This window comes from Dermacentor andersoni, chromosome 2 (genome assembly GCF_023375885.2).
Source record: "Dermacentor andersoni chromosome 2, qqDerAnde1_hic_scaffold, whole genome shotgun sequence".
Classification (NCBI taxonomy): Eukaryota; Metazoa; Arthropoda; class Arachnida; order Ixodida; family Ixodidae; genus Dermacentor; species Dermacentor andersoni.
In genome coordinates, this window is record NC_092815.1 from 96,180,205 (window position 1) to 96,207,423 (window position 27,219).

The 27,219-nt window shown below is 47.0% G+C and overlaps 1 protein-coding gene and 1 non-coding gene across 2 annotated transcripts in view; both read right to left on the reverse strand.

Annotated features, from left to right (window-relative positions):
• The window catches only part of LOC126541594 (calcitonin gene-related peptide type 1 receptor-like), a 214,260-nt gene that overhangs the window by 119,058 nt on the left and 67,983 nt on the right, over nt 1-27,219 (reverse strand). The gene's annotated exons all lie outside the window — the stretch shown is intronic.
• On the reverse strand, nt 18,304-18,376 carry TRNAS-CGA (transfer RNA serine (anticodon CGA)). Its single transcript has one exon. It is a non-coding gene; the product is annotated as a tRNA-Ser (tRNA).

A 27,219-nucleotide genomic window follows, 5' to 3' on the forward strand; every position in this document is an offset into this window, starting at 1 on the left:
CCCGTAGCCTGCTGACCTAAAGCGGAATCTCGGACTTCTGCTGAGCGTTTCTGCAGTGCTTCAAGGAGGCTGCCGCCTGCCAAACTTCGAGCTTCCTAAGCCAAGCGGCACTTTGAAATCACAGTCCCGTCCAAGGAAGTAGCGTCTTTCGCGAATGGCACTCGCGGCTGGCTATTTCATTCACTACTTTGGTCAAGTATTCAGATTACGAAGCAGCTGCGGCTTTTAAGAGCCATTGGCTGTCATAACGCGTAATTTTATCATCATGAAACGCGACAACACTTGTCGTCGCGTTTCCACAACTGACCACCTTATTGAAGGCGTTCACATAACACAGATAAACTTCATTGCTAATTTGCGGTGCCTGAGGCATCTTTAGTAGGCACGAAACTAAATGAAAACCTAATTACAAAGTGTACTCTTCGGAGGAGCCTTTACCTGCGGTATGCACACTTTATCACTTTTTAGGAGAACTCTTCGTTTTATGCGGTCGCTATGCTGCGGTGTACGTGCAATAATTATTCACTCCTGAGACAAAGACTAAAGAAAAGAAGATACAAAAGATATTCCATTGCGAGGCCAAATGTGTTTGCCTTCGGAAATCATTCAATGGACATAGGTGCGCGATAAAGAAGAGTAGAATATATAATCATAAGGAGGCAACCATCCGAAGTTACATAGTTCTGTAAATACGTTGAGCCCCTCAGTATTCCTGTTATTCTTATTCAAAATGTACTTCAGGAACTTACACCTGCGATTTCGGTAGTTTCTCCTTAAATACAACGGTAGCAGAGGTCTGCATGGTGTCTTTAACTTTAATGAGATAACTACAAATAACTACAAATGATGGGCATGCATGATGCTCACGAATTCAAACTATCAATCGTAAATAGAGAGGACAGTCCTTGTGTATGGATGGTAGGAATGCTTCGGTAAGAATACGGCATAGATAACAACGAATAGAACACTCAAAGGAATTCGAATTTAAGGAACAAAACTCAAATGAAGTATATACCCAAACCAGAAGGAATTTTCCCTCAACTGCGACGGTTTTTTTCTAAAAAAATCCGAGAATACCTAAGCAGTTCGATGCGTTTTTAATGGGAAAGGATTATTGTCCTCTTGAACGCGGCGCTCAGTGGTCCTTCGAGAGAGAGAGAGAGAGAATACTTTTTTCCAGGTCATACTAAGACCTATAGCTATTCCTCAACCAGGAGGACCATGGCCAGCTGATCGGCGAAGGCCACCGACGGCAACAACATCCGCCAGTGGGGAGGTGAGGTGCTTGGGTAGTAAGGAGATTGTAAGGCTGCGGGGTAAGGGAGAATAATGTGCTCTACATTTGCGTACGTAGAGGGGGCGTTGGGACACGAGGGTTCGGAGCGGTAACAATAAAGGTATAGGCGTGATGGAGTGGCCAAAGTGTTGAGTTAGATGGTCCTGAGGGTGTGTACTTGGACAGTGGAGAGGAAAGGGTGTGGTGGCGGGGGAGTCTGTGACGAATGCCTGAGTTGTTTGTAGTGCTGCTTTAGAGTTTTCTTATCAAAGTATATCTCGTCCGCTATGGGAGGGAGGGGCCAGGGGATAGCCTGCGCCGGGCTATTAATCTCGTGGGCAAGCTCGTGAGCAAGCTGATTGCCGGTAATTCTCGCATGGCCTGGCACCCACACCGCAGTGACCACAGCAGGTGAAAGAAGGGAGAGAGCGCCGGAAAGGTCGTTTCAAAATTTTCAAGGAGCCTGTTGTCGCGAAGAACCCGGATTGCCGCCATGGAGTCCGAGCAAATGCGATACCGAGAAGAGGTATGGAGAAGGGTTACTTCTTGCGTCGCGTGAATGATCAAGGTAAATTCCAGAAATAGAAAGGAGGTAAAAAGGGAGAAGGGACCAGCAGTGGAAGTGATGGGAATGTAAGGAGGGTGGGCATTGTGACACAAGCAATGGAGCCATGAGTTTGGTAATATTCTGTGCCAACGTAGCATGTGACAGTGTCCGGTTTGAAAGGGTCGTGTATGTCAGCGCGGCCTTGTTGTGGTCCTTCATAAAAACGTGTGGTCATATTAGAGGGAAAAGAGGCACAGCGGAGATTGCTGGGAAGGAGTCTTTAAGGCGTAAGCAGAGGGAAGTCAATGGGCAGTTGTCAATGGCCTTACGTAAACCTGGATAGGCGGCCCAGTTGTCGATCCTTTAATAGGCGCAAAATTTCTGCAATGGGAATAAATAGGCTGTTGCGTATATATTCTTTGGCTGTGGATGCGTGTCTCGGGAGATTTAGGGCAGCTTTATAGAGGGTGTTTCAAGCCGATTGAATGCGATGCATTTGTGTCTGTCTGCGTAAGTGTGCAGTACGGTAGAGAATAAAGTATTTTATTCAAAGCAAAGTGTATTGAAAGTTGATTGGTTCTGCGTTTGTCGAGCCCACCATGCCACTCGACCACTCGTCGGACTACGTGAGTTACTTGGCGGCATATGGAGATCGTGGACTGTATAGCTCGGGTGAAAGAGATGTCTTTGAGGGGAAAGCCTAAAACCCGGAAAGATTACGTGCAGGGATGGGAGAGAAAGGAGGGGGTCTACAGACCGTTGTTACTTATTAGCGGAAAGGAGCAGCAGCTCATATTTCTTTGGAGTCGCTAGCTTATCGGAGCGGGAAATGAATTCGGAAATGGGATTGAGGCCAGATTGTAGTGTGAATTCGACCTCCGGTGAATCGTGAGAAGACCGAGTGTTTGTGTCATCGGCACATGGAATGGACTGTAGATAGGAATTCTCAGACAAGACCTTCTTGGGAGGGGCTAGCACGAGATTAAAAAGGGTTGGAAAGAGCACAACCACTTTAGGTGTTCCGCAGGTGCTCTTTAAGAAACGTTTGTTTGCGGCTTAAAGCGGCTTTGTGAAGCGTAGCAAATCTCTACGTGCAGGCGTTCACACTTTTGTTTATAGCTCTCTAGTACTGTGCTGCCGCGCAAAGATTTAATACCTGAAAAATTAAAGGCTATTTGATGAATGCTGTCTGGCTCCTTGCGCCTGTGACTGCCAAGAACCTTTGTCTCCCAAACAAAACAGGAAAGCAGAAACGTAAATATTTTTGCTATGGACCACACTACTGAAACACTCTAAGCATAAGTCTAGACTTAGGAGGAAATATAATAAGACGGGAAAGAACGATGGAAGAAGCTGAGGCACGGGAAAAATAATGCAAAACAAAGAAAATGATAAGCAAGCTCTGGGAAGCCGAGTATACTGGCAGATTCCCTTCGGTAAACAAAATATATCAAAGGACCGTACTGGCTGCGAGACGAGGACGTGGCACGTTCGTTTTGCTACGCCTCCCAACTTCTATTGACATTGTCACGTTCCAAAGGGTCGACGTCCTGATATTGCGTGCCAACCATCAGGCGGGTGGGTGTTCGTTCCCGAATAGGGTACGATGAACGAAGGCGGCGAAGACAATGAATCCGAGTTTCGTCTTCAGAGGCTAGCGAGACAAAGAACTCATTTGCCTCAGTGGGATATGGAAGCGGCCTCCACCCATGTTTTCGCCTATACGCGTCTATTTCAAACAAGTGCCCGAGATCAGTTCAGCTACAGCCGTTCAAGCGTTTTCTGCGGATGACGCATGAACAGGCCGCGATCGAACAGGCAATTTTCATTCCGAGCCAAAGTGTGAGGATGACGTAATAAACGTTTCCCCTGGTCAGTCGGTCTGGTCACGTACCCGGAAAGTCGGCTTCGTCAGGAATAGTTCCACCCCGCGCCCGAAAATTAGAAGAGAATGGCAAGGACGAGAGCAAAAAAAAAAAAAAAAAAAAAAACAGGAGAAAACGTTCCCGAGCTTTTGTTCTACAAGTTGGCTGTCTACCCTTGGGTGAAAAAGAAAAGAAAAGAATGGAAACGGAAACTTTGTTTTTTGACGTGCTGGGTGGTAGCAGGTTTATATCAAAACGCGAAATTGGCAAGCAGTTCTCACCACTGGCCTCTACTTATAATTGGAACTAATAGCATGGCTATATCTCGTGTCTCCTTATTTCACCTCTCCGGGCGACACACCCAGATCAGCGCGACTGTCGCGACGCTAATGCATTCATCATCGTCATCATAATCATTATCATCATCATCAGCCTGGTTACGCCTACTGCAGGGCAAAGACCTCTCCCATACTTCTCCAACTACACCGATCATGTACTACTTGTGGCCATGTTGTCCCTGCAAACTTCTAAATTTCATCCGCCCACCGAAATTTCTTGCGCCCCCTCCTACGCTTCCCTTCCCTTGGAATCCAGTCCGTAACCCTCAATGACCATCGGTTACCTTCCCTCCTCATTACATGTCCTGCCCGTGCCCATTTCTGTTTCTTGATTTCAACTAAGATGTCATTAACTCGCGTTTCTTCCCTCACCCAATCTGCTCTTTTCTTATCCCTTAACGTTGCACCCATCATTCTCTTTCCATAGCTCGTTGCGTGGTCCTCAATTTAAGTAGAACCCTTTTCGTAAGCCTCCAGGTTTCTGCACCGTACGTGAGTACTGGTAAGTCACAGCTGTTATACACTTTCCTCTTGAGGGATAATGGCAACTTGCTGTTCATGATCTGGGAATACCTGCCAAACGCACCCCAGCCCATTCTTATTCTTCTGATTATTTCAGTCTCATGATCCGGATCCGCGGTCACTACCTGCCCTAAGTAGATGTATTCCCTTACCACTTCCAGTGCCCCCCTACCTATCGTAAGTTGCTGTTCTCTTCTGAGACTGTTAAACACTAGTTTAGTTTCCTGCAGATTAATTTTTAGACCCACTCTTCTACTTTGTCTCTCCAGGTCAGTGAGCATGCATTGCAATTCCTTCCCTGAGTTACTAAGCAAGGCAATATCATCAGCGAATCGCAAGTTACTAAGGTATTCGCCATTAATTCTTATCCCGAATTCTTCCCAATCCTGGTCTCTGAATACCTCCTGTAAACACGCTGTGAATAGCATTCGAGAGATCGTATCTCCCTGCCTGACGCCTTTCTTTATTGGGATTTTGTTGCTTTCTTTATGTAGGACTATGGTGGCTGTGGAGCCGCTATTGATAACTTTCAGTATTCTTACATACAGCTCGTCTACACCCTGATTCCGTAACACCTCCATGACTGCTGAGGTTACGACTGAATCAAACGCTTTCTCGTAATCAATGAAAGCTATATATAAGGGTTGGTTATACTCCGCAGATTTCTCTACCATCTGATTGATAGTGTGAATATGGTCTATTGTTGAGTAGCCTTTACGGAATCTTGCCTGGTCCTTTGGTTGACAGAAGTCTAAGGTGTTTTTGATTCTATTTGCGATTACCTTGGTATAAATACTTTGTAGGCAACGGACAGTAAGCTGATCGGTCTATAATTTTTCAAGTTTTTGGCGTCCCCTTTCTTATGGATTAGGATTATGTTAGCATTCTTCCAAGATTCCAGTACGCTCGAGGTCATGAGGCATTGCAAATACAGGGTGGCCATTTTTTCTAGAACAATCTGCCCACCATCCTTCAACAAATCTGCTGTTACCTGATCCTCCCCAGCTGCCTTCCCCCTTTGCATAGATACCAAGGCTTTCTTTACTTCTTCCAGCGTTACTTGTGGGATTTCAAATTCCTCTAGACTATTCTTTCTTCCATTATCGTCGTGGGTGCCACTGGTACTGTATAAAACTCTACAGAACTACTCAGCCACTTGAACTATTTCATCCATATTAGTGATGATATTAAATGCATTCATATGTTTGGAGATAGCTTTTCCCTCGCCTTCTTGCTTTTGTCAGGGAAAATAATGTTTTTGCCCTTTTCCCATGACGATGACACTGATTGCAAGATAATTAAAGTAAAAAAAGATTGTTCATGTATTCATGGACGATCGCTAAAAGTATACTGAGATGCCCTAATAATTACAAACACATTCCAATTACTGAACACGTACAGGGAGAGTGAGAAGACATGCGAAGGCTGCAGGTGTCAGAGAGCCTGAATTATTTCTGTTAAAGGATAGTGTCACGTAGCTGATAATCCCGTTTCCCAGTAGGCGCTACTATGGCCCAGTTTTGCATAACAGTAGATGCTTTATTGGCTAGGTAAACATGCTATTAGTGAAAAGTCAGCTTTCAGCACCGATATGTAAGTTTTGGGAAAATTGCTCGCTTCAACTTATTACTCAGAGAGGATAGTTATAAGTTTAATTAAGGTAACCCTAAAAGCTTCCGTTAGTAAGAAGCACAAGGCGGTCTCCGTTCGAAGTCCATGAAGCTACTTTGTCTAGTTAGCAATATTTCCCACGAGGCAGCCGGCTTTCGAACGAATGGGACACGGGTGCTGAGCATAGAAAGAGCGGGTCTGAGACACAAGACTTTCACTTCAGGCTGTAAAATTAGCTAGCAAATAAAACAAATGCTCACGTAATGTTTCCAAGACCTTAAATATTTCAGGATATACTTGCCAAGTGAAAAAAAGTTTAATGAAAGCGGTAACCCCGAGTACATGGTATTCAACGCTATACCTTGTGAGCGTCATGGTTTTCTCTGTTTCATCTGCCGGGCCCATGCACATTCGGCGGAGCGATGGCTTTACAATCATTCTGTGTGCTTAAGTTGATCTGTCAGCGCCCCATGTTTTCTAGAAACAGCTTCCAACACTTATGTCTCGCCTATCCCCATCACCCTTTATATAGTATGTACCAAACCTCCCAAAGGAAAGGGTGGAATGGGGCACAAAATTTGGACGACGCTTAACATTTGCCTTTAAGAGTAGAACGCGATAGCATTTAAAGATCCCTGACTGCTTTTTACACTTCCCGGCAGCTGCAGCTTATGTAACCGTAATGCTTACCGGGAAACGCTGGCGGCGAACGCTACGTACGAAGGCGAGCTTTCATGTAGAAACGCGGCCTCTTGCGCGCGCCGAACTTGTCTTTCTGTTCCGTACTTTTAATGTTTCACTCTGAGAAGATCTAACATAAAAGGTATGTGCTATCGGTGTTTTTCTTAGATGACATTTGTTTGTGGGCTGTCATTCTCAAAATTCCGAGGAATCACTTTGCAAGGAATGAAAGCCGAGGTATGAGCACCTTTGGTGATAAAGGAGTGGTTGGGTATGCGGGCTTCGAAATTACGTTTGCCGAAAGAATGGTCGCCGCCGGATGTCTTGACGACGCCGGATTTTCTGCGACACGGGGCTTTTAACGCTGTCGCGTTAAAATAACAGTTCCGAACTACAGTTCTCACAACCCTTATTTCGATTATGTTTGTCAACGCGTTGAATAGCATATGTTATTGCGGAAATTGTGCCATTCTTCCTCGCTCTCCCCACGGAGAAATCGCTGCTATCTTGTTTCCGGCAGCGAAGGTGGTATGTGTATTGGCTTTATCAGTAGTGTTTCGGCGGTAGTCGTGACTTTGCTTTCGACTGCTATTGTCCGCTTTACTTTAACTTGATCTTCTACTTCTCCTCCCGAGGCCAGCGTCGAGGTTTAGGCAACGATGACTGACCACCGCCAAATCGCGGAAGAATAATGGAAAGCTACCAGCTGACTTTGGAGTTGCAAGACCAAGACCACCAAGGTCATGCAGCTGTTATTCTACTGGCGCACCGTATGACATTGGAGAAGTGGCACACACCTGAATTCATCCAACATCGATTGGATTCCCTCGACCCATCTATGCAACTGCGGTTGTTAACAGGGCTTCCGCGTAATGAAGAAACAATGCTGTGCCGGTTGCGCTTGGGCGTCGTATTCACCAATGCATATACGTTTTTTATTGGAATGGCTGATAGCGCCGAGTGCAATGCCTGTGGTGTCGAGGAAACTATAGAACATCTACTGTGTTACTGCCCATCTTTTGAAAATGAAAGATATGACCTCTCAATCACAGCTCTCAGTCGGTTAGATGGAGAACAGTTTACCTTGAACAAGATCTTGGGGCCATGGTCTTGCATATCGCAGCTACAAAAGGCCACAAAAGCGCTGCTGCGATAGTTGAAAGCTACCGGATTGAGTTAGCGTCTGTGATCCGGAATGAGTGACCGAACGATATCCCCAGTCGACTTTCTCTTATTCTTTTAATCTTTCCGTCCCCTTTTCCCTTTCCCCAGTGTAAGGTAGCCAACCGGGCTCAGTGCTGGTTAACCTCCCTACCTTTCATTTATTATTTGCGCTCTCTCTCTCTCTCTAATGGCACCTTCTCCTGATCGTTTCGGAGCGCTCTGGATCGCCTTCGCGAGCAGCAAGGTCTTCGGCGAAAGACAGCATGCGCCGTGCCTTCGGCTGGTTCTTTAGATCACCCTTCTCCCTCGTCGAGGGCTCTCAGGTGCTTCGAGCATTTTCCACCACGTCATCCCAGATCAGCATCGCTGCTATTGGTGACAGTCCGCCGTAACCAAGGCGACCTCCCACTGGCGCCTCGACGAACGGTCGTCCCGCCGTCTCGACAACGGTTTTCTTCCCGGCGGTGCCGGGGAGCTTCGGTAGATTATACTGGAACGGTAGCTTTGGCTAGGCGAAATTGGTCATTTGCTATAGTCACGTGGCTTCGCCTCTGCCGTTTCCTCCTCTCAGACCGAGTTACATATTCGGTTGGCGTGCTTGTTCTCTCTTTTCGAGTTCGAAGAACGCGGGATCTTCCTGACTCTGAGTCGGAGTATGAAGGCGACCAGTCGAAGATATCATAAGTTATTTCTCGGAAGCTTGCAATTTTGTTGGCCCGTATTAGAACATTTATTTTATCTTATTTTATTCGTAAAATACCTTACAAGGCCCCTACATGGAGCATTGAGTAAGGGGGGCATAGAATAAAGTAAGCACATAGAATCTACTAACAATATGAAAGTAAAAATCAAACAACACCAGCCAAGTGCACGGCCTAAGAATTAGAGAACCATGTTAGCTACATGCAGCTGTGTATGAGTGCAATAAAAAGGAACTTATAGGTTTATGACAAACGCATTACAGTGTGCAAGAAGAAAGCAGGTAAAATAAAACCAAACAGTGAGTAATGATAGCAATGGTTAACAAGAGTTAAGCGAGTTGACTGGATGCCTCAATTTTTCACGGTCAGTTTCCGCAGCTATGTTATCGGGGAGGCTGTTCCAGAGACGAATGGCACGTGGAACTGCAGACGAGTTAAATGCTTCTGTTTTACCATAGGTGCGCGCGAAGCTATGATGATTGCGTAATCTGTCCGACGTGTGCGATGGTGTTTCTAGGTGTAGGGAGCGTTTGTTAGTGCGGTGGGCGTACTTATGAAATAATGACAAATGGCTATGTCGCGACGTCATTCATATCAAATGAATGATGTGGCATATTTGTCGCTTGAAAATAGCATTGATCGTTGTGTTTTGCTTTCTTCGTTATTTTTTCCCTCTATTGCGGTGGCTTGTGGTTTGAACATCTGCAGTGTTCACGACATCTTAAAATATGTTTCTTTTGTCTATTGTGACACGATTTTAAGGCTTGGAGTTTTTTTTTGTTTATATAATTTCAGTGATGTGTTTCTTTTTTTTTTATTATTATGATATCTCTCTACTTTTCTCATGTAAGTAGAAGCAGCCAGCAGTATTTTCAGGTCTTATCGATGTATGATTGCTTTTGTTTACTTTGTTACATCGCAATCTGTATTTTTGTTTTGTCTCTATGTGTGTTCACAAAAAATTGCTGTACGTGCAATCGCCAATACAAAAGAACATCTGCTAGACAAAACCTAAACAATACAGCTAAAGCAAACATACACTATGTAAGCAGTAATGCATGAGGCTCGCTGCACAACCATATTTTTCGTGCGTGCAGAGCTCGAAGTCGATTGAACGGCTGAAACGTTCAAACGTTCTTATTTGGCTCTGCGCAATGCCTTGGCATCTGCCAACGTATTGAATGTCGATCGCGATGCCATTACCAATTAAGTTGGCAGATTTTCCAATTAGACAACATATCGTAATATGCGGAACAGACACTCCGCAGACACTCGTACACTAACGGATACTGTTTCTCTAAGCAACGATACAAGGGTGCTCACCGAGGGTTTTGAGCGCGCTACTTCATAAGTGCGTCTCACGGGGTGCGATCGGTACTTAAGGGGTTTCGAGCAGAGATCTGCCGCTCTATAAGTCCTTGCTGATAATTCTTCCATACAGAAAATATACCAGAAGAGGTTTATTCTGTTTTCTTTTCTTGCTTTCATATCGCATTCAGCCAAGTCATTTTCTCAATCTTTCTTTCTAGCCTGGCGCGTTCATCAGTGAAGCAGGCGGCGCCTCCGGAGCTGCGGTCTTCCACGGCGTCGAAAAGCCTCTCCAGCGCTTTATTGGCGTTCAGAAAAAAACGGGAGTCCACGGGGGTCAATTCATCATCCCACGCAGTACGATGATTGAATGCGCGTTGGCAAGTTCTTTCTTATACGCTGTGATGTATAGTTCCGCGCGAAGCTTTTGCGAAACATTCGTGACGCATATTGAGGCATCTATCGCGGCTTTGAGGTTATATCACCATTACGAGCCTTGCTGAAGTTGGCTTGATGACTTTATCGTCTGAAGTCCCCGTATTTCTTTCTTTCTTGACTAACCTCTGTGTTGTATTTTGAGGTGTAGATTATCGATAATTTTGTGATATTCCTTGCACGTCAACTGGGAAGAGTCGACCCAACCACTGTGGAAAAGCAAAACAATGATAGCACGGCTGCTTCAGGTTCACATGTTTGAGCCAACGCTACACGGTGGTGTGTTTCGTAATTCCTTACTGAAGCCTGTAACGTGCCCGTATTCTTTGTTCAAAGTTCCCAGCTGTTCAAAGTTCCTCGCCTTAAGTGTGATGGTAGCATCGTGATCTTACTTCATATACTGATGCTGTAAGCACTCTGTTACTCTTTCTTTCTACTTTACTAACCAAGGAGCAACATATATGTGTAATTTGCTTTTTAGGTTATAGAGATCACTTTGGAGTTTTCCTCTATTGCAAGACTCAAGTGTGTGGTTATAGCGACCGATTACTCGTTTTTCGAGCCAAATGTTGCAAAGAGACGGACGCATTGACAAAATTTCTGAGTTGTCTTTCTGCGAGTGCAGGAACTTGTTTGCTAATGGTAACTATATGTACACCAGCTGTCAGCAGTTCCTCCTTTGGCTTCGGGAAGAATTTGAATTATCTAATTTTGAGTGCTCTATTTATTATTCAATGTCCCAACAGAAAAGTGTTAAAGAATTTGCTAACATTTGGTGCCGTTCCAGATAATTACTTTATTCTTTGTGACGTAAGATTAATGGTTCTAAAAATGACAAAAACAAAGAAAAGCAACATCAACATGCTGTGTGCCCGCCTGCCATTATTTGAATGCTCCGGAACGAGCACCCAAGAATACGCCCCCTTGAGTCCCAATGACACCCCAGGAACATCATTTCTGTTAAAGTTGGTTACCACTGTCGACTAAGATGTTGCGAACAGAAAACTTTTTATAAATAATATGGTAAAATGTTTAAAGCGGCGTCTCTGTGTATGTTGGCAAAATAAGCCGTGTTTTTAAAATAATCTTTTTTTTTGCAGAATACAAAGGTTAACATGTAATAGCGTGTAGTGGGATGGCATCCTGATGCCGCCGCATCCTAGATTTTCATGTCCTATCATGGTATTCAAAGCGTACTTGACGAGTGTTTTGGCATTCTGTAATGAGACAATGAGCCTAGATCAAATTAATAATAACTTTCTCGGAAGCTAACGCCGAGAGCATGACTATAGAGCGAGACACAGACAGCTAGGAAAGGCTGGCAAGATTAACCGTATGTAAGTATCTGGTTTGCTACCTTTCATGGGGGTTAAGGAAAAGGTGGTTAAAAAAACGCAGGAGGAGAGAAAAACAACAAAACAAAAACAAATACAGGAGTTAAGAACATGTTTAGGGCACTTGCAAACAGTTTTGCATATTTCGCATCCGGACTTTATAGTATTTGCTATCGTTCCCAAGGTAACATTGAAAAAGTTTGAAGGCAGTCTGCAATGTGTCCGAGGGTCCCGCGAGGATGCACACAGAATACAGAACCTTTTGACTCTTATCTGAGTTCTGAGTGATGTATTAATGCTTTAGCACTCATAGGGTACTTCACGCACTTTCCTGGGGCCAAGTACCATCGATGCATGTTTCTATCTATGTATTTTTGCATCTGACCATTTTCCCGCCAACCTGGGTCACAGTACTCCGTGGTCGAATGGGCAGCTATGCTGAGGGAACAAGGTTCAAAACCAACCGCCAGGACCACTTGGATGGTTGAGTATGCGGCAATGTGTACATATGTGCCACCCCTTCAACAAGCCTCTTTCTCGCCTACATGAATCACTGTACTTGCGGAACTGGATCTGTACTGCTGTTCAATGAAACTATTTGACACAAACTTAGAGCACTCGGCAGGCACGTACCCAGGATATACTTATGGGGGGGGGGGGGGGGGGCACCCCAAGGTAACTTTTCTGTGCGAAAGTTGGGGGGGGGGGGGGTACCTTTACTAGTACAAATGTGAATAATGCCCACCGTTGGCGATAAAGACGCCATAAACCTGCAACCGAGAAATGAAGTAAGTTATACCTCACAGGTACGCCTGTGAGATACATCTCTCCTTTACTTGACCAACAAGGAACCACATCAAATGGATTCGCGCCAAGAACAATTAAACAAGCGAAAGTGTAAAATAAAGATTTCTAGTAGCTTTTTTTCAACTGCCTCTGGAAGAATTATAGAGAAATATATATTTGCGGAACATTCACAGTTCATTTGGATCTCTAGTTTAGTGCTCTACCAAGTTAAGTGGCAAAACCTACTGGTATTGTTATTTGGGAAGTTGTGTAACCATGCGTGGCCGCCAGTTCCGTACGACCACGTAGAGTGCAGGACGCTGCGGTTCTAGACGTGTTGCGCCCACTGTGGAAGGTAAAAAGAACACCCACATAAGCACAGCAGAGAAGTCGTATGGTATTGGCTGAGCCTGGGGACGACATAAGCTCTGACGTGCAGGTGCTCTCCTGGAAGAGAGGCGATCTGCGTGCCGGTGGCGTCAGTTTATAATCTACTGTCAATATGGGCAGACTGAAGAAGATATTTTCTCCTGAAGAAGAAGCCGAGAGAATGCGACAGAGAGAGAGTGGGGAGCCGCTTATGAGTGTATGAGGCGTAAGCTGGAATATCCTGAATATAAGGCTAATGCTGCCGAAACTAAGTGCCGGAAGATGGGTGACAATCCCGAGTTGCGGGCCAGACAAGCCGAAGCAAAACGGCGATACGACCCCGCATATCGGGACGAACGACGTCAAGCGGTTCGGCTACGAAGAGCGTCCGATCCTGGTTGCGCGTCATGGATAACTTCAAGCGAAGAGGGAGGATGGCTACTTCTGGTGCGGACGTACGATTCAAGCGAGACTTTCTGAACGTTCGCTGCGTCCAGTCTACAGATTTCTCAAGCCGCTGTGGACTTCATTCGATTGCCTGCTCCAAACCTTGAATCTCTTTGTTCAATGCGGCAACGTACTGCCGCGTTACTTCTGTTAGGCCTTCTTCCTTCGAAATGCTTTTCAGTTCCTGTCTAGCTTCTTCCTGTTCTTGCGTAAATTCTTCCTGTTCTTGCCTAATTGCTTCCTGTTCCCGTTTTTTGCTTAAAATTCGTTTACCCATTTGTTCTATGAGTTTCAAATCATTGCCACTTTGCAAAATGGTCTTACGTATCTCTGATTCCGTCTAGTCCTCCTCTACGTTTACCTCGACCTCTTCACACAACCACAACAGGTCAGCTGTCGTCAAACACAATAGGACCATGGTCGCCACTTTAAGCTTTGGCTCTGCTGTCACACAATACTTTCTGCGATACCCCCGAAAATCAGAATACAAGTAAGATATCCCAGCGAATCAAATCTACTCACACAGACAAATTGAAACCTGGTAAATCTTACAGCCAAAACCAAACGCTTACCCACTGAAGCAGCACCATATCACCAGTCCTTCTCCGCCGTATCCAGTCACTTGTGACAGGTGGTCAATCTCAAGTCGCCTCCAGCTTTATCAGGATACCGGTCGGTCACCAAGTGCCAAAGTCCGTGAGCTGCCGTTGCTGTCTACGAGTCGTAGGCCGATCTCACCGCTGCCATCCAGTTAGAGTTTTCGGGCGATCTCGCCGCTGCCCCCATTTGTAGGAGTTGTAGGTCGTAGAGAGGAACGTGGGAGGAACTAGGCGAACAGCGTTTATTTACAGTATTTACATTTTAAACAAGAGATACATCGACAGCCTAGCGTGGCTCCCAATTGGAGCACGCAAGACGAAGCATACAGCACACAGCTTATGAGCACACAGCTCACGAGCACGATGACGAGCACACTACGAGCACCTAGACGAGCACACACAAGCAGCCGACAAATAGCCGCTTATAAACACTCCGTTCTCCCTAGATCCCTAGGTGAGAGAACCGTTCGACGTCATCGTCAACGCAGTCGACCCGCCGGTTGTACATTATCTTGAGTCTTGAAAGGCGCGTCGGTTCCTCGAGCTGACCCCCGCAGTGCGGCCGCCGGTTGCCCATTGTCTTCCGCCTCTAAATTCTAGAGTTGACTTTCTTCTGTAGTAGCCACGAGTGTCAGCAGACTGTGAGGCATCCTGGGGCCCCCGTACCGCAAAGCATCCTATTGTTAGGGAAGCTCTTCTTGCTGCCGAGAGAGACCATAAGACCCGGCAAATCAACCAACAATATGTTGGGCGCCAAACGTGGCCCGCCCTGCTGCCGTCACTGATTCTCCGAACGAGGCGCATGGTCGGTTAGCGCTGTCGTCCTCGCTGGTTCTCCGAAGGGCGCCGGCACTGCGGGTCAGTCGAAGCACGTGCAGCGGACTGAAATAGCTTTGTAGAGCAGTACCCCTGCAGGCCGATCCTAACACCGCTTGTAAATACATTTATTAGTCACCGGTGTTTGGGACCGACTGTTAGAGCAGGGCACGGACTCGCAGCACGAGCGGAATTCACGAGCAAAAGTGCTGATAGGACGACCCATTAGAAAGCGGTGGAGAGGATGACCCACTATATCGTTCCAATCCTTCTCTACAATGCTTTATTGAAGGCCGCGCTATTATCTGCTGATGTACAGTGACCAAAGTGAGGTACAATGTTAACGGAAACGCCAATCAGTGAAAGCAAGACATATCCCCTGCACGCAGAAAGACAGACATGGGCGACTGCGTGCAGCGTGCTTTGGGACAAGCGCGATTTCGCATCCTTGATCTCTCCAAGAATAAATGAGCATAAACGGGATGCAGACAAAAATTAAAGAAATACATAATAAAAAGAAGGCACCACACACAAATGATGTTTTGTGTCTGTTTGCCTGTATGCTCTTTATATTTTTTTTCTCTTTGTCCGGTTTGCGCTCTCTTAATCTGCCTTGTGTAATACGAACGTCTCCAGACTGCCAACCTTGACCCGTTGTCTTGTTGCGGCAAAAACGTTTCTAGTGCGTCGTTGTCACTGCTCTTGAACAAAATGAAAATACAAGCTATTTCAATATAATTTTTTGAAAATATTTACTGGGTGTTGTGTTTCGTCGCTTTCTTTTGGAGGAGGGGGGAGGGGGCTTTGGCATGGTCAGCGTGGCTGAAGCTACCGGAAGTCCCGCGGCTTGTTCCGGGAACCGGCTTGTCAAATGCAGGATGCGATGATTGAGGCTTCGGATCACCGCGGTGCTTAGGAAGTCACTTTATAGCAATTTCAGTAATTTTCGGTGAACCATCTCAGCTCTCAGTACTCGCATATGTCCCGGCCGCAGTAGACGTGGTCTTTGCGCGACCTGTCTGAAAGGAGACTCATGCTGAATGGCAATAGCAGCGGAGTTAACGAAATGGGACACGGAATATCTCATCTTCAGGAAATATTTGGTCCCTAACCAACCACTTGTCTATACCAAATTTTGCTGGGATATTTCCAAGAATGGTTATTCTCTGGCCGATGCCAAGAGGGTTACCGAATATTTTCTGAGCTTCTCTAACAACAAGAACCAGAAGAAAGGCAGAAATGTCGACTTTTTGCTTGTGACCGCACACGAAGCAGCAGGAATGCGGCTGGAATCTTTATCTTAACATGGACGAGATTGGCCAAAAACGCACAGGACAATTTGATCAACGATTTGCGATTACCCTTTAATGTCATGCTTTGAAATGCGCAGACCCTCGCGTTTCAGAGCAAGCACTACTTCTCTTAAAAGAGACTATGCCCATATGAACATCGTGCCAGAAGCGCTTGAAAAACGGCAGAAAAGTACATAAATACATAAAGAGTTGCAGCACGGTATGGCGGGGTGTTTTATGAACAAGGATCACGTGAACATGGAAAGAAGGCGTAAGACAGGTAACTTCGTTGCGTTAGCAGGCCTCGCTTTTATGCACATAGCCGACTCCAGTTGTTCCAACATATGTCTAGCCGTCGGCATTGTTCTTGCATAACTCCTTTCTCTCTCAGCTCGTAAGATCAGCGTACGGATAAAGCAAACCAGCGAGAATTTAAAAAAAAAAAGGCGGGGGGCGGGGTGGAGGAGGAGGCTAAAGTTCGTAAGATCAACCATTTCCTGCCACTGCAGCGCGAATTTTAGGACCCTATTGATTTATATCTCCACCCACGCTTTTCCGCCTAGTCGCATTCCAGCTTACGAAAGCAATAGCATTATCGTTCGCAAGCAAGTCGTTTCGTCATGCAGCAACAAACTTGCGAAGTGCAAATAAAGCCCCTAAAGCGTTAAAGCTGCAGCGACGACAGCATGTTCGACGTGGCGTCAGCTGACGCTGGCATATCCCCAAAAGGGCATATAAAGAAAAACGAGGCACAGGCCTATCCAGGCTACCGGAAGGAAATGAAAGGAAATAAAAATTAGCATAATGCACCCGCGTGCAAGAAGAAAGCAGCTTTTATGCCGGCTTCATTGGCGATTTATATCGTCCAGCGTGTCACATAGAGTCTTCTGTTCTCTCTTGCTTTGTTTCTTTTTTTTTTTCTTTTTTAACCGCGAGCTGTTGCCACCATGAGAGGCTGCTCTCGAAAGTTGTAACTCGCGATTGGTCGAACAGCTTCTTTTCCTCTTTAAAGCAGCACGGAGCTGTTATCTCCATGGTGCCTGCTCACCCACCGCACTTGCCGTCTCCATTCTCATTCTGAAGAAGATGGCCACTATCATTCTTGGAAACCAGCGTTCTATATGGAAATTCCTCACTCAGATGTTTAAGCCGCGTGTTTTGTAAAGAGCATACGGTATGAACTAGCGCAGACCCCAATGACCTACTCTAAACAACAGAGGTAACATGCCCAAGGACACCATCGCATAAAGAGCAACCAAAATAGGATAGCAATGAAGACACAATTATGGGTGCACTCAACGGGTGATACGACTGCGGTGATTTGTTACCGCGATGGTGACGTAATATGTCATGTACCGAAGGCGAGAGGAAGCATCTATTGAACTAAGGGGTGGAAAAAGAAAAGACAGAAGTCGAAGCAGGCAGTCGTTAGAAGAAATTACTGCCGAAAAAAAAGAATAAAGTTGGAGTAGAGGTGCCACCGTAAGAGCGCAAGTCGAGGCGTTCTACTCTTTACGATCCAGAGAGAAACCCTCGCCACATTATTCCTTTCACGCGGTGTCACCCACGATCTTCCTTGGGGGTGATTGATTTCACGTCTACCCATTCAGTTTCATGAAACGAAGCACGAAGATATCAAAGTGTCATCAATGGCAAATTTCGTGGCGCTGCCCGTCTAGATTACGCGCTCTGTGACCTCACCGCCCATCAGTATACTATACCGGACCTCGACATCGTGCGAAGTGGCCGAAGAAAAAGATAAATCAAAGGCAGTTGTAAATTATCTCAACCCCAAACGCTGCGGGAATGAATGAAGTGAAAAATATAAATGGGCGCAACCCATTCAGCGTGGCACTCCAAATGGCACTTGTGTGCTTCTTTCGCTCTTTAGCTGTTGATGATATTACTTTGCGTTTGGCCTTTTTCTGCCTTCAGATTACTCAATGAAGAAACGCTCGGCTTCGGTTAACTTACGTTCTACGTTCTTTCTGTCTGTTGTTATCTCCTTCTCTCTCTCGCTGTCTGTGTATATATATATATATATATAAACGAGAAGAGAGGGGGTTAACCGAGGGTCCCGATTTTTTATTAGTCATATCATAAGAAGCCAGCGAACACTGACACCAAGGACAACATAGGGGAAATTACTTGTGCTTAATAAATGAAATAAAGAAACGATAAATTAATGGAAATTAAAGTGGATGAAAAAACTTGCCGCAGGTGGGAACCGAACCCACAACCTTCGCATTTCGCGTGCGACGCTCTACCAATTGAGCTACCGCGGCGCTGTTTCCCCATCCACTTTCTTGGGTATCTATGTGTACTACTAGAACCCTGGGAGTGTTAGCCAGCGCCACCACTCACTGACCTTTTGGCGGACGTGGAACGCCCTTTTTGCCGCAGGCGTCACCAGAACGTGATCTTTTTGGGTGAAGGCAACTGGTCAATAAACCCACACATGCTACCTGAAGGCATCAATGTTGCCGTATTCGAGACCCTCGTTATGTAATAAACGAGAAGACAGGAGAAGAGAGGGGAAGAGAGGCGAAATGCGAAGGTTGTGGGTGCGGTTCCCACCTGCGGCAAGTTGTTTTTTCATCCACTTTAATTTCCATTAATTTATCGTTTCTTTATTTCATTTATTAGGCACAAGTAATTTCCCCTATGTTGTCCTTGGTGTCAGTGTTCGCTGGCTTCTTATGATATGACTAATAAATAATCGGGACCCTCGGCCACTGTATTTAGCTAATGCATGTATTTTACTGTTGTAATTACTTACGCGAGGAAATCGCTGTCCCCAGTTGAGCCTCTCTGTCGAAATACCATGCAATGACGCATGCCCAGTCTATCACAACCTAATTGTAGCCTGATCATTTCAAAACATCGTGGCAGATTCGTTGTCCATCCAAGCCTGACTTTCTTCTTTTTTTCAAATGAAATATGTTTTGTTCTTATTTACACTGCGCGAATCACGATTAAACTTTTTTTTGCTGTTGTTGTGATAATTGCGCAAGAAGATTGATTCGTTCAAACAGGTAGAACCTGGTACAATTTATTTCTACCAATATAGGAATGCAGCATAAATGTTAACAAGTGTCGAGCGTATATCTGTGAACTACATCAGCTTCATTAAAGCCTGAGTAAAAAGCTTGCATAGGCTTGTCTATAGTATTCAGATGACACACCTCCTGTGCTCGTTCATTTTCACTCGAATTGCGAAACGAGGAATGATTGAACATGCAAAAAAAAAGAAAATTTCAGCGAGCAACTACTGCGGAGTACTGAGTCCTCACGTCTTCCATCAAGAACTGGCCAAGAATTGTGACCACATTTCAAACAGACACAGTTTTACTATCTGCGTTTCGGATGCTCGCGAGAGTGTCAGTGCCGCGTGCATCACGGTTTTCATACCGATGAAGTATTCTCGAGCTCTCATCGATTCTCCGCCGCGTCTTTTGAACGCAGAGCACGTCGAGACATCTCTTACATATTCACGTCTGCCCCAAGGTGGCCAGCGATCGTAAATGTGGGGCGGAGCTTTCGTATTGGCCCAGCGCTTACGAAGCCACACAATCACAAAGGTAAAAAGTGCAGAGGGGAGCTGTCGAGTAAATTGAAAAAAAAAAAGCGGAAAGAAAAGAAGAGAGGGAAAATTTGTAGCTTGAGGGCGGAGGTGTTGCCGACAGCTAACAAGGTCAGATCTGACTCCTTTCACCGTGAACAGTGCCGGGGTGACAAGCAGCCTGCGTGGTCTCACTGGAACGAGTGCGAAGGTGCAGACGTTTGGGAGCGGTTTCGACGCAGTCTTTCTCGTTTTCCTGTGCAGATTGCTTTGCTGCAAAAAGGGTAGTCGTGTGGCGGAGCACTTTGCGTGTGGATAGCTATAGCTACATGCATAAAGTGACCTATGCACGGGAATTCTGTAGCTCTGACACGACTGCTGCTAAGATAAAACCTAGAAAATGCTTTGATCGGAGAATACACTTGCCCGGTAAACTGGCAAGCGCTGTCATTTTATTTCGCAGAATGTCGGCCGTGGTTTCTGCAAAAGCTATACGCCTCGCCAGAGCGACGGGTCAGAACTCTGCGGATCCTTTCTCCGAAAGCAACAAGAACGGTTACGTGACGAGGCGCAAGCCGGCAACCTCATTATTGCTCAACGGTTCCTATACTGTATAGGATTGGGATGCTTCTGTGTAGTCTGAGACATGCCCTTGGCCGCACCGTTTGGACTTTGCTTGGGCGAGAAAATTGCCTGCGACTCTTTCGCGTGGAAGAAAAATACTCAATCTCACGGGCACGATAGGCCAATCGCCCGACAAAGGCTTAATAGGCGCGTCCAGACTAAACTTGATCAGCGGAGCATTACCTGGAAAGCAAGATAATTAGGAGACTTTAATTTGAGCTACTATTCGCGTCCTTGGCGGGTTACCACGAAGCTGTGGATAAGCTAAAGGGGTTCTTTCAGATGTGTTGCTTTAATGAATTGCCTTTTAAAAGACATTCTAACGATAGTTGCAAACGCAGCTCCAGACATCAAATATAGTACCATCTTTCCTTGAAGACCTGGTCGTTCATAGATAGCCAGCCATCCACAAAGTGAACGCGGACATGCGCAAGTGCAGCACCTAGCAGCATTTCTTCGCTGCTTGTAGAGGAGTTGTCAAAAATATAATTGCCCGCTAGGTAACAATTCCCTTTTGTCTTCAATACTCGGTCCCTTGGTTTGGGGGTGAATTTTGCAGCTTCGCCGGTAGCACATATTTCTTTCTAGCTGACGTGTTTTGTTGACCGTCTGGCCTTTCGACATATGCAGATCATGCGATATCATGCTGAATCGGTGAGATTCGCATGACTGATGGCAATGTGTTATTTCATATGAAGTCCAACTAAAGCAATTAGCTCAGCTTTCATGCTTAAAATGTAATTAGGATCGCTTCTTTTCTTCGCTAAACCACATGACCTCAGCAGCAATTTTTTTTTCTTTCTTGCAGTACAACACAATGTGCGAAGCGCCCACTGTAGACCTTTTCAACGACAACGACTTGGGCGTCACCATTATGCCCTGCGGTACGTGGAAATTACGCGTGATCCACCGCGCAAAAGCACTGTAGAAGCTTCCGCGCGTGCCTTTCTACTCCCGCGCCACAGTCCAGGAAGGAGGTTCTCGCTCTCCCCGGCAAAAACGTCTATACTAAGAAAGAAACAGTGGAACTGACTTGAAAAGCTCAACTTCGAAGTTTCCTTCTCTACATAAATATTTTTATTGTGGCAAGCCCCTTGCGTGACGATCGAATGTTTCTCGCCTTTAGAAAGAAAGAAAGAAAGAAAGAGAGAAAGAAAGAAAGAAAGAAAGAAAGAAAGAAGGAAAGAAAGAAAGAAAGAAAGAAAGAAAGAAAGAAAGAAAGAAAGAAAGAAAGAAAGAAAGAAAGAAAGAAAGGTGCAAGTCGCTCACCGCGCAATCCCTACTGAAGGTGAGCGCGAGGTAGCGTTCAGAAACAGGCAGTGCATGCCACACCCTTTTAAGCTTTGACATTACTGTAGTCACATAAATGAGCTATCAGAACTTCTGTGTCAGGGTGCACAGAAATATATACTGTAAGCACTATTAACGTACTTCGTCGTTTTCATTTGTACATAGCCATCATCATCTTCACTGTTCTTCGACTTCTTCGCGCGTGAGCTGGGGGCGTTGCCTTTGGTGGAATAAACAGCGCTGGACAACTTGATCGGTCTCGGTATTATAAAGTGGTGGAGGTACGTCAAGATCCCGACGTCCTCTCGCGTTCCCGTCCTCCCTGGAGCTCCGTTCCGGTCGCCGCCTGCACCCAGCTACCCCTACAACAATGGACACTTCCGACCCCGGCCCTTCCGGCGCCTCAAACCCTACCACACAGACGACCCCACCTGCGGCGCCCTCTTGGACTGTGACGAGCCCTCAGCGCGATCCCCCTGTCTTTGCGGGACTCCGCGGTGATGACGTAGACGATTGGATCGACCACTACGACCGCGTGAGTTCTTGTAACAAGTGGAACGACACCCAGAAATTGAGGCACGTCGCCTTCTACTTGACCGGTGTTGCAAAGACGTGGTATTTCAACCACGAATCCGACATCGCGGATTGGTCCACGTTTACCTCGAAGCTGCGGCAAATCTTCGCTTCCTCGTCTGGCCGTGCAGAAGTCGCCAAACAGAAGCTGGGAACGCGCCGCCAACTTCCCCAAGAGTCTTACACCTCATACATAGAGGATGTCTTGGCTCTGTGCCGCCGTGCGAATCCTAGCATGACGGAAGCCGAACGCGTTCGCCACATCTTAAAAGGCATTGGGCCTGTCGCGTTCAACGCCTTAATCGTGCAAAATCCGGCTTCTGTCCAAGACATCACTTCAACGTGTCAACGCCTCGACGAGCTGCAGTCTATTCGTCTTCCACATGACAGCAGCGATCCTCAGGTTGCTCATTCTCCAGATCTACGTGCTCTTATCCGCACCATCATCCGAGAGGAGCTTCAACTACAAGACCTAAAGCGTCCCCCTGCTGCCTGCGCACCAACCCCCACCTTCGACTTGCGCGAGGTCGTAAAGCAGGAGTTGACAGCGATGACTACACCCACGACGCATCTTGCTCCGGTAGCGCGCTCCACCCCTACCTACGCGGATGTTGTTTCGCTACCCACCCCTACCGTGACTTCCGTGCCTACTGGCGTTTCCTATGACCATTTGGCTTCGATGGGAACCAGAGCACTTGCTGCGCCATCGTACCCTCAGTGGCGTCCACCTCGTCCGGTTTGTTTTTACTGTGGCATACGCGGCCATATATCTCGCTTCTGCCGCCGGCGCCAGCAGGATGAAAGGCGAGGCTATGCTGAGCACGAAAGAGACCGCACTCGCCGATCAGACGACTACTATCCCGGACCGCACTCATTCCCTCAACAGCGTTCTCCGTCTCCACCAGCTGCTCCCAATCTGCCTCATAGTTCCCGTTCGGCCAGACGTCGTTCTCCATCCCCTTACCGGCGCTCTACATCACCACTTCGTCCCACTTCCCATTTTGTCGACCAGCACTCGGAAAACTAACTGTTGCAGTTTTTGGAGGGGAAACTGCTTCTTATCGGTCTTCAAAAATTCCTCCTGTTCGCCCGGCCAACATGCTTTCTGTGACTGTCGAAGGTGTTCCCGCATCAGCTCTCATCGATACCGGTGCCGCCGTTTCTGTTCTTCGGAGTGATCTGTGTTCCCGGCTCCGTAAAGTAAAAACGCCTTATCTTGGACCTATTTTGCGTGGCGCTAATAATGCATTCATTCACCCTGACGGACAGTGTACTGCTCGTGTTCTCATCGACGGCATACGCCACCACATCGAGTTTATCATCCTTCCAACGTGTATCCATGAACTTATACTTGGTTGGGACTTCCTACATTCTGCTTCAGCCGTCATTTCATGTAGAGAAGAAGTTGTCCACATCACAGATACAGAGCTTGAACCTGTTGCGGACTCTTCACTTTCATGCGTGAACTTGGTCCTCGCTTCAGACTACGTCCTGCGTCCTGGTCACGAAGACGTTGTAGCCGTAACGTCCAGTCAGATCGCCGACGGAGACGCCCTAGTCGCCCCTTCTTCCCGCTGTACTTCTCGCGGAATTCTCATTGCCACCTGTCTCGTCCGGTTTTCACGCGGCCGCGCCCTTCTGTCTGCTTGCAACACGACCCCAGATCCTGTGATGCTGCCCAAAGGGATGACTGTGGCAACCCTCGCCGACACTCAACCAATCTCTCTAGTCACGCTTTGCCCTTCTTCATCGCCAGCACCAACCTCAGGTTTGGATGATTCTTTCCCTCCTCCAGCCGTTCTTGGTTCTGACCTAACAGCCGCGCAGTCCGAAGCCTTAATGGTGGTCTTGGCAAAACACAAAGCCTGTTTCGATAGCTGTTCCTCTGTGTTGAGCCAAACTCCTGCGGCTACACACCGTATCGAAACCGAAGGTTCCGCTATAATACGACGACGCCCCTATCGTGTATCGCCGTCCGAACGAAAGGTCATTGAACAACAGGTCGCTGACATGCTTGCGCGGAAGATAATACGACCTTCATCTAGCCCATGGGCGTCTCCCGTGGTCCTGGTAAAGAAGAAAGATGGCTCAGTTCGCTTTTGCGTGGATTATCGAGCGCTCAATAAGATCACACGCAAGGACGTATATCCAATACCTCGAATTGACGACGCTTTGGACACACTACAAGGGGCGGAGTATTTCTCCAGCATTGATCTTCGATCAGGATATTGGCAAATTCCGATGAACGAGACTGACAAAGAAAAGACCGCATTCGCTACACCGGATGGCCTTTATGAATTTAACGTGATGCCTTTTGGCCTTTGCAATGCTCCTGCCACATTTGAGCGCATGATAGACAACGTATTTCGTGGTCTAAAATGGAAGACATGCCTCTGTTATCTGGACGATATTGTCATCTTTTCGTCTGACTTCAGCCAACATCTTCAACGATTAGACGAAGTTCTCAAGTGCCTTGCGAATGCTGGTCTCCAGATCAATACAAAAAAATGCAAATTTGCAACCAAAACAATAAAAGTATTGGGTCACGTCGTCTCAAAAGATGGCATCCAGCCTGACCCCGACAAGATTAGTGCCGTTCTTCAGTTTCCTCGCCCCCAGCAACAGAAAGATCTACGTAGTTTCCTCGGCTTGGCGTCATATTTTCGTAGGTTTATACGCAACTTCGCCGCAATAGCAGCTCCTCTACACAAGCTACTGGTTACCGGTGCCTCTTTCACGTGGACTAGCGACTGCGAGTCGGCTTTTCAAGCTCTTAAGCGGCATCTTACTTCCGGACCAGTGCTTCACCACTTCGATAATCGTGCCCCCACCATACTCCATACTGACGCAAGCGCACAAGGTATTGGCGCAGTACTTCTGCAACGTAATACAGCATCTAAAGAGCAAGTCATAGCATATGCCAGCCGAACACTTTCTCCAGCTGAGCGGAACTACACCATTACAGAGCAAGAGTGCCTGGCTATCGTTTGGTCGATTCAGAAATTTCGCCCATACCTTTACGGCCGCCACTTCACCATCGTCACCGACCATCATGCTCTGTGTTGGCTGTCATCAATGAAAAACATGTCAGGACGCTTAGGACGCTGGATACTCCGCTTGCAGGAATATGACTTCACTATAACGTACAAGTCTGGAAAACACCATCATGATGCAGACGCATTGTCTCGCTGCCCACTCTCACTCTCTCCAGGTAACGCGCCGTCGTCTTCCCAACCACGTCGTTCCGATGCTACGCCTGCCTCTCACCAACTCTCGATAACATCCCTGGACCAAGTTACGCTTTCATCACGCTCTGATTTCGTCTCGCTTCAGCGGGCCGACTCCTACTGTCGAGCTCTCATGGATCGCCTTAGTGGGTTCGCCGAACCGCCCAACAGCCGCTTGCGACGCCAACTTCGACAATTCCGCCTTCAAGGTGGCGTGCTACACCGCTACATTTACCACCCAACAGGTCACCGGTGGGTCCCAGTTCTACCTCGCTGCCTTCGTTTGCGGGTATTAGAGGCACTTCACGACGATGTATCGGCTGGCCACTTAGGCTTCCACAAGACTTACGACCGCATAAAGACCCGCTGCTTCTGGCCTGGCCTATCCTCAACGGTGGCCAAATACATTGCCTCTTGTGCGTCATGTCAGCACCGCAAACGCTCGACATCCCCTCCTGCCGGTTTACTACAACCTCTCCCTTGCCCGGACGCACCTTTTGAATTTGTTGGCATTGATTTATATGGTCCCTTGCCGTTGACACCCTCCGGTCACCGTTGGATTGTCACTTCGGTCGACCATTTAACAAGATATGCCGAGACTGCCCCTCTGCGATCTGGCACCGCTTCTGAGGTCGCCGACTTTTTCTTGCGCGCCATCGTCTTGCGCCACGGGGCTCCTCGCGTTCTTCTCAGTGACCGTGGCAAGGCGTTCATTTCACAAGTCCTCGAGGAAGTTCTTCGAGCCACTAATACCGTCCACAAATCTACGTCCACTTATCATCCGCAAACCAATGGCCTTACTGAGCGCTTCCACCGTACGCTGTCTGACATGATTTCCATGTACATCCGTCCTGACCACACTGACTGGGATAAAATTCTTCCTTTTGTGACATTCGCATATAACACTGCTATTCAACGAACTACCGGCTACAGCCCTTTCTTCCTTGTGTATGGACGATCTCCTTCCACCATATTCGACAGAGAACTATTTTTCGCACCTTCTTCGCCTAACGCGTCGCTTCCGGAAGATTTCGCTGCCCGAGTTGCACATTGCCGTCAAATCGCCCGGCAAAGCACAGAAGCTACCCAAGCTGAGCGCAAGCGTTACTGCGACAACAAACGCCGTGACCTACGTTTTCACCCTGGAGACCAAGTCCTGCTTTGGACTCCAGTCCGCACCCCAGGCCTCTGTGAGAAGTTCCTTCCACGCTACATTGGCCCATACACCGTTGTGCAGCAAACATCTGCAGTGAACTATCTCGTTCGCCCAGTACACTCCGTCACTGACCGGCGCCGCCGGAATGCTGAAATTGTTCACGTCTCGCGGATGAAGCCCTTCACTCCCCGTTTAGATAATCTCTAATCTGCGGCCAGGCTGGCCGCTTCCATGACGGGGGGAAGTTAGTGTAAGCACTATTAACGTACTTCGTCGTTTTCATTTGTACATAGCCATCATCATCTTCACTGTTCTTCGACTTCTTCGCGCGTGAGCTGGGGGCGTTGCCTTTGGTGGAATAAACAGCGCTGGACAACTTGATCGGTCTCGGTATTATAATACGTATATGTCCTTTTTTTTTTTCATTTCTATAACGCTATGTCCTCTCTCACTGCGGTTTCTGCTCCCTTTTAAGAGGTGGGTGCGCTAAGTAATTGTTATTGAGGCAACCATGACGCTCTCCGCCAAAGCTGCGTTCTGAGGTCTCCAGAAATAATCGCTCCACATATTATGAAGGAAACGCAATGGCTTATCTTTGGGAACAGACACCCACTTTCATAGCGATGGCACGCACGCTCGAGGCGCGTTGGCGCTGGCGCCACCGTCGCCGTGATGTCCTGCTATCATGCGCCGCTA